The following is an 8,955-nucleotide window of genomic DNA, read 5'->3' on the forward strand; positions in this document are numbered from 1 at the left end:
TCAGAAATCATAAGGGAGAGTACATATCAATTTCACATTTCTGATACAATTTTAAAAATTTCTTTTGTACCTCCCCCCCCCAAAAAAAAAACTTTGCTGAAAAATACCCTTTTGTTGGGCAATTTTTCACGGAGGGGATTACCAGCATGATTTTAACAAGAGCTAAGAGCTCATATGGCACTTGTAACGAGGTCGAAAGAGCCAAGAGCTCATATGGCATGAGCTCTAGCAAAATTTTAAGAATCAATAGATTAATTTAAAAGGAAAATCGGAGGCTTAATGCCGGTCGGAATTCAAAATAAGAGCTCTGAGACACGAAGTCCTTTTAAATATCAAAATTCATTAAGATCCGATCACCCACTCGTAAGTTAAAAATACCTAATTGTTTCTAAATGTTTCCTCTCCCTTTAGCCCCTCCCCCCAATGTTCGAATCGGGGAAAACGACTTTATCAAGTGAATTTGTGCAGGTCCCAGACACGCCTACCAATTTTCATCGTCCTAGCACGTCCAGAAGCACTGAATTCGGCAAAGTACTGGACCCCCCCCTTAACTTCCCTAGAGAGAGCGGATCCAGTCGGTTTATGTCAATCACGTATCTACGATATTTTATAAGTTCCCTCCCGATCTCTCCACTCTAAGCGTTTCAAAAGATTTCCGGTTTCCCCTCCAACTTCCCCCAAATGACCAGATCTGGCCGCGATTTAAAATAAGAGCTTTCAACCATGAGTTCTAATTTTTCCAAGTTAACACCCCCTCCATCTCCCCCAAAGAGAGTAGATTCAGTCGGGTTATGTCAATCACGTATCTAGGACTTGTGCTTGTTCTTCCCTCCAAGTCTCATACTGATCTCTCCAGTCTAAGCGTTTTCCAAGATTTCCGGCCCCCCTCCAACCACCCCCAATGATACTGGATCCAGTCATGATTTAAAATAAGAGATCCGAGTTACGAGATCCTTCTAAATATGAATCCGATATCTCCTTCGTAATTTAAAAATACCTCATTTTTTTCTAATCTCCCCAACTAATCTAACATTCTAACACTCTCCCCAATACTTCAATTTTTTCTAATCTCCCCAACTAATCTTTCTAATCTAATACTCCCCCCAACTCTCCCAAAGAGAGAGAATCCGTTTCGGTTATGTCAATCACGTATCCAGGGCTTGTGTATGTTTTTTCCACCAAGTTCCATCCCAATCCCTCCACTCTAAGCGTTTTCCAAGATTTTAAGTTTCCCTATCCTACCCCGCCCCCCAATACCACCAGATCCAGTCTGGATTTAAAATAGGAGCTCTGAGACACAATATTCTTCTAAATATCAAATTTTAATAAGATCTGATCACCCGTTCGTGAGTTAAAAATATCTCATTTTTCAATTTTTTTCGAAATAACCGTCCCCCATTCCCCACCCCCAGATGATCGAATCGGGGAAACGACTATTTGACTCATATACTCATATGACTCATTTCGACTCATATACTTAGTTTTAAGTACATACTTATACGAATTTTTATTAAAGTTCTAAAGAGTTTGGCCTTTATTTTAATGTTTTAGGATAAACAGAGGTGATATTTCATATAATACAGAGCTTTAGTTAGATGAAAATAGGCAGTAGAGTGGCCACCATTTCATCACTAAAATCAAAAACTCAAATTAATAATTTTTGCACTTCTACTACATTTACTTTCTATTATACAAATCCCCTAAAAAACAACATTTTTGAAAACAAACACTGCTTTACAAAAAAGCAAACCCCACCCCCCAAAAAAACAAAACAAAAAAACAGCCAAAAAAAGTAATGGTATAAATTTCTTCACCTTAGTGTCATAGCAAGACTGGAAAACAAATTTTTGACATCAAAAAGAAGTAAATATTTTGGTTTTCAGCCACGTTGTGACAGCACAATCCTGAAATATCATTTCGACAGCCTAAGGAAGTTAGGATTTTAAATTTCCCCTACTTGTTAGTACAAAATCCAGATTTTCACCTCCCAGTTGGCACTTGTGGTAATATGGACAGATTCCTTTGATAAACATAAATATAATTAAATACTTTTCGGTGGTATGCGACATTAGTAAAATCTAACAGAGACCGCACAAAGTGACTAAACCTTGTCTCAAGCTTTTTTGCAGATAGAAACAGTCTTAATAATAAAAAGCTTTTTAAAACCTCAACTATTAAAAACCAATTACAAAAAAATAACTTTCGTCCCAACCCATACCAGAGCAAACGGTCCCAACCACAAATCCACCACCTCTTCAAAGGGGGAGGTATACACCTCGCCCCCTGGATCCATCACTGCTTCTGAGGTCCCTTACTCAAAACGTATCCAAAAAATCTATTTTGAGAGATTAAAGGCTCGGAGAGAACAAATAAAGGCTGAAATAAATGAGGTATAAAAACAGAAAAAGTTGCATATTAAAGGAGTTCAACACCCACAACTGTACCTCCCATGCATTGCGCCCACCCCAATTACATGAGCTGGTTATTTATACAATACCGACAGACGAAAGGCAACAACAATGGACAGGCATAGGGAGATATATCAACTTCAATTCCGGTAAATAAAGGCGAGAATTCATAATTGACATAGGGGGAAGTTGACATACTAATCAATTCCTGTTCTCGTGTTTTTTCATCCGATATGCTAATCCAGTTGGTTGTTAATATATCCCATCCCTACCCAGCCTAAAGGTCCATGTTTAGCCCTATTGATACGTAGAAACTAAAAGAAAAGACTAGAGCGATAAAAAAATCATTATTGAAAAAACTTGGGAATAGATGCTAAAATATTATCAGTGACAAGACAACATCCATTTGGTTTTTGTTATATTAATTTTGTGTAAGCCTTTAGTTGAGAGGACGGCAAATTGTCTTTTTAAAAAATCTTTAAAGAACAAGAGCTAAGAGCTCATATGGCACTTGTGACGAGGCGAGAAGAGCTAAGAGCCAAGAGCTCATATGGTATGAGCTCTAACAAAATTCTATGAATCAATAGATTGATTTAAAAAGGAAAATAAGAGGCTTAATGCCGGTCAGGAATTAAAATAAGAGCTCTGAGTCACGATGTCCTTCTAAATATCAAAATTCATTAAGATTCGATCACCCATTCGTAAGTTATAAATACCTAATTTTTTCTGATTTTTCCTCTCCCTTTAGCCCCCCAGATGGTCGAATCTGGGAAAACGACTTTATCAAGTCAAATTGTGCAGCTTCCTGACACGCCTATCAATTTTCATCGTCCTAGCACGTCCAGAAGCACCAAACTCGTCAAATCACTGAAAACCTCCGCCCAACTCCCCCAAAGAGAGCGAATCCAGTACGATTCTGTCAATCACGTATCAAGGACATAGTATAAGTATAAGTATAAGTATTTTCTAAGATTTCCGGTCCCCCCCACTACTGCCCCCCAATTACGCTTGATCCGGTTGAGATTTAAAATAAGAGATCTGAGTTACGAGGTCCTTCTAAATATGAAGTTTCATGAAGATCCGATCACTCCTTCGTAAGTTAAAAATACGTCATTTTTTCTTTTTTTTCAGAATTAACCCTCCCCCCAATAGATCGGATCCGTTCAAATTATTTAAATCACGTATGTAAGACTTCTGCTTATTTTTCCCACCAAGTTTCATCCCGATCCCTCCAATCTTAGCGTTTTCCATGATTTTAGGTTCCCCCACCCCAAACTTCCCCCAACGTCACCAGATCCAGTCAGGATTTAAAATAAGAGCTTTGAGACACGATATGCATCTAAATATCAAATTTCATTGAGATCCGATAACCCGTTCGTAAGTTAAAAATACCTCATTTTTTCTAATTTTTCAGAATTAACCCCTCCCCCAACTACCCCAAAGAGACCGGATCCGTTCCGGTTATGTCAATCATGTATGTAGGACTCGTGATTATTTTTTCCAACAAGTTTCATCCCGATCCCTCCACTCTAAGTGTTTTTCAAGTTTTAGGTTTCCCCCTCCCAACTCCCCCCCCAATATCACCAGATCTGGTCGGGTTTAAAATAAGAGCTCTGAGCAACGATATCCTTCTAAATAACAAATTTCATTGAGATCCGATCACCTGTTCGTAAGTTAAAAATACCTCATTTTTTCTAATTTTTCAGAAATAACCCCCCCCCCCCAACTATCCCAATGACAGCGGATCCTTTCCGTTTATGTCAATCATGTATCTAGCACTTGTGTTTATTTTTCCCACCAAGTTTCATCCCGATCCCTCCACTCTGTGTTTTCCAAGTTTTAGGTTTCCCCCTACCAACCCCCCCCCCCCCCAATGTACACAGATCCAGTCAGAATTTAAAATAAGAGCTCTAATACACGATATACTTCTAAACATCAAATTTCATTGAGATCCGATCACCCGTTCGTGAGTTAAAAATACCTCATTTTTTCTAATTTTTCAGAATTACCCCCCCCCCCCCCTAACTACCCCAAAGAGAGCGGATCCGTTCCGATTATTTCAATCATTTATCTGGGACTTGTGCTTGTTTTTCCCATCAAGTTTCATTCCGATCCCTCCACTCTAAGTGTTTTCCAAGATTTTAGGTTCCCCCCCTCCAACTCCCCCAATGTCATCAGATCCGGTCAGGATTTAAAATAAGAGCTCTGAGACACAATATCATTTTAAACATCCAATTTCATTAAGATCCCATCACCCATTCATAAGTTAAAAATGCTTCATTTTTTCAATTTTTCCGAATTAACCGGCCCCCCACTCCCCCCCCCCAGGATGGTCAAATTGGGAAAACGACTATTTCTAATTTAAGCTGGTCCCGTCCCTGATACGCCTGCCAAATTTCATCGTCCTAGCCTACCTGAAAGTGCCTAAAGTAGCAAAACCGGGACCGACAGACAGACAGACCGACAGAATTGGCGATTGCTATATGTCACTTGGTTAATACCAAGTGCCATAAAAACCAGGGGGATGAATGTGCAGATTCGCAGTGACAAGACAGCATCCGTCTTGTTTTTGAAAAATTAATTTTTAAAATGTTACCAATACAAAAGTTCTTCATAGAAAAGTAGAGCTATGTTACATAAAAACGAGAAAAAATAAAGTTAAATACCAATTTAAGCTTTACACCAACATAAATCATGCGCTTAACAAATTTTATTTCGATTCGTATGTTTTTAGTAGTCATAATAGAAGAAAAAAATAATAATAATAACATTGAGCAGAATTACTGAGAAGTAATAAGCAATATGGACTGATAGTTTAGTATATTTAGACATCAGATCCTCATAGCTTTGGCAACTTTGGATTTATGAGCGATATAAAACGTAAAACGTTCAAAATATATCTAGTTTTTGGCAAATTGCAAATTTTACAAATGCACATTTTTCATTCTTGATATCATAGTAGCTTTGATTTTATTCAGCCACAGTCTCAATATTACATGAAAAGTTTCTACTTAATATTTCTTGGTTTCTACTTATTTCTATTATTATAATTACTACCAGTTTGTTTTTTTGTTGTTTTTTTACTGTATGCTAGTGTTTATTCTCCTCCATCTTTATTTCACATCGATTGTTTGATTTAGGGTATTATTTATGGGTTTTTTAGTGCTCTATTATTGTGCTGTATGGCCCATAACAAGCAGCTTCTTGGGCCGAATAACTTTTTCATGTATGTAAGTGTTCTAGTATTTCAAAAATGACGATAATTGATGATTAATAAGTATTCTTACTAATAGTTTTTATAGTATAATACTTTTATTATATTATAGTATTAATATAATATTATAGTATTAATTTACTATATAATATATAGCAAAGTATAAATATAATATATATAATATATAGTAAAGTATAAATATTACTATATAATAGTATAGTATTAATAGTTTTAACTGATTACCTTTAGCTGTTCCCAAGACGTTGAAGATGAACCCTTTAGAAGTTTGGAAGGAAATAGCGAATTTGCATTTAACTCAATACGCAATCACAGTTTCAGCTTAATATCTTCAGCTATTCCTGAATTACATATACGCTATTTTCACAAAATAAGTTTATATTATATCTTATGATCTAGTGCAACATACCCCATTGCAGGTAATGAAAATATCAGCTTAATACACTTAGGCGTTTCCTATATTTTGTAGCTGCACCCTTAGACAACTCAGATACCCCTCCCTTACTAGGGGAGAGTTCAACGCCCTTCTTGAACTCAGAGTTCATTCCCTAAAGATCTAAGTTCAATACCCATAGAAGTTACTGAGTGCGGCAGATAGGCATTTTTGACAACCGTGATGTATATAATGTCTACATTTAGTAGAACATCTGTTTCAAAACTCGATGAAATTTTCAGATACCTTTACCCATTCCAGGTATCACAAACCGACCTGTGATACAGAGCTGGGACAAAAAGCGTCTTTTGAAATTGCTCGGTGGCCTAATTATCATACAAAAAAAAGTTCCAATTTAATATCCTTAAAAATTCCAAAATATTACAAATATGACCTCTTGGCAACCTGGATGCACATAGTGTGTCTTTTGATTGAGTTCAATTTTTGCCTAAGTATTCTCAGAAAGTACAAACTTACTTTCATTAGCCGCTCCTAAGGTTTCACAAAAGCCAATTTGAACACCTGGAGATAAGCAATGCCTTTTAATTTAGTCCAGTACGTCTAGAACATTCCACAATAATTTCAAAGTTATACCTTCAACCACTTCTGAGATATTGCAGACACACATTTTTGACAAGAATGATGCATATCGTGTTATCTGCTAGTTAAACATCCCCCAATTTATCCCTGAAATTTCCCATTAATATTACCAGCCTTTCGTGAGAAATTGCTGATGTACTTTTTTGAAAGTCTACATCAAATAATTGTGTTATGATTTGGTTCAACATCCCACTCGACATCCCTGAAAGCAGCCTTATGTTTAAGTTGCCTTAGCCTATTGGGGGACCTCAAAAAAAGATGTGGTTTGAAAAAAACAGAGAGAAAGTCGTTAAACTAAACGAAAAATAATTGTAAAGGATGAGTACGTCCTGCCCTTCTGTTGTTTGTGCCTATTTTCATCATTTTTGCTGGAATTTTAGTATTTTTTTTTTTACCCGTATAAACAGGGGTTGCTATTTTCAAAAAACACGCAGGGTAAAAAACAACATACTGAGGTTTAACATCTGTCAAATACCTTATTTCACCAGCAAAATGATTTGGCTTAAACTAAACTCTGTAAAGGGTTCAATAGCCTCCTGCTCCACTAACTTCTGACAAATTAAATTATTTATTTTCTTTTAATTCAACACTTTTCAAACATTTATGTACTAGGGATCTTCATATTTTATGCAATATTCATTCCTTTTTAATTCTAAATATTTACTGATTTTTAAGACAAAAATGTGTCATCAAATGTGATATCAAAGAGAATAAGTATGAATATTGCTAAACGATAGTATACCCCGTTCTCCTGTTCCACTTGTAGATCATTTAAGCGAAGTTTTTCATCTATCTTTTTTTGTCTGTTGAATACATGGATTTCTGTTTGCAAAAACCAGACAGAGTAAAAAGTAGAAACTGAAGGAAAATAAATTTTGTTAGACGGATCAAACCAAACAGAACAAGACTGTACTTGTTTGTAGCACGTCTATATATATTATGTATGTCTGTATACACTCTGATATATTTTTAATAACCCACAATTACTGTTGTAGGTATTTTTTCTACTAAATTAATTAATTAAATTGATTACAGTCTTTTCTAAATTGATTGTAAATTTTCTTCCTAACTTAATGAGTCAGTTTTGTTAATAAGCAATAGCCTAGAATCTATTTTATCCATCTACCCAATTATATTTTCACAATTTGTTCTGTATTTTTTTTTTCTTTTTTTTTAGATTAAAGTTGTATGAATAATAAGAAAATCCAAATTGCTATCATAAAATTGACGCATAAAATGTAGGGTTTTGTTGAAATTACAATTTTGGAAAAAAAAAAAATTCACCATCTTAATTTAAATAGACCTGCGTCAAATTGCAGCTTTTTGCGTCGACTTTAATTTGATGAGAAATGTATGCACTTCTAGAAATACAAGGTTTTTGCACAAAAAATGTTTTTTTTTCAAACCAAACAGAACAAGACTGTACTTGTTTGTAGCACGTCTATATATATTATGTATATCTGTATACACTCTGATATATTTTTAATAGCCCACAATTACTGTTGTAGGTATTTTTTCTAGTAAATTAATTAATTAAATTGATTACAGTCTTTTCTAAATTGATTGTAAATTTTCTTCCTAACTTAATGAGTCAGTTTTGTTAATAAGCAATAGCCTAGAATCTATTTTATCCATCTACCCAATTATATTTTCACAATTTGTTCTGTATTTTTTTTTTTTTTTTTAGATTAAAGTTGTATGAATAATAAGAAAATCCGAATTGCTATCATAAAATTGACGCATAAAATGTAGGGTTTTGTTGAAATTACAATTTTGGAAAAAAATTAGAAATTCACCATCCTAATTTAAATAGAGACCTGCGTCAAATTGCAGCTTTTTGCGTCGACTTTAATTTGATGAGAAATGCATGCACTTCTAGAAATACAAGGTTTTTGCACAAAAAATGTTGTTTTTTTTTACAAAAGAGATCCATGACTTATGACAACAAACACGGAATTATTATCTAGAAATTGACGGATATTTCTAGCCGATGGGCAAACGAAGAGAGAATATAAAAACAGATATTTTGACAAGTAGCTCCACCAGCCGATCGTTAGAACAAAAAAAAATGAAGTTATGAAGCAAACTCTCTTTTGTGGAAAATCTTCTCCATTAGATAATTCCACTGGATAAATCCATCCCTTTACCAAAAATTCCACTTGGGACCCTCCTTCATCTACGGAATATTTCCACCGCAGAAAATTACTTAAAGTAAATTTATTAATTTGTTTCTTTTAATACCTTTCTTTGAAGTATGTGGTTGGGTTATGTTTCTCCTAATA

The 8,955-nt window shown here is 35.0% G+C and overlaps 1 protein-coding gene across 7 annotated transcripts in view; it reads right to left on the minus strand.

Moving 5' to 3' along the window:
• Positions 1-8,955, minus strand: part of LOC136034415 (uncharacterized) — a 102,609-nt gene that overhangs the window by 56,268 nt on the left and 37,386 nt on the right. The gene's annotated exons all lie outside the window — the stretch shown is intronic.

Source organism: Artemia franciscana, chromosome 13 (assembly GCF_032884065.1).
Source record: "Artemia franciscana chromosome 13, ASM3288406v1, whole genome shotgun sequence".
In the NCBI taxonomy this organism is placed as follows: Eukaryota; Metazoa; Arthropoda; class Branchiopoda; order Anostraca; family Artemiidae; genus Artemia; species Artemia franciscana.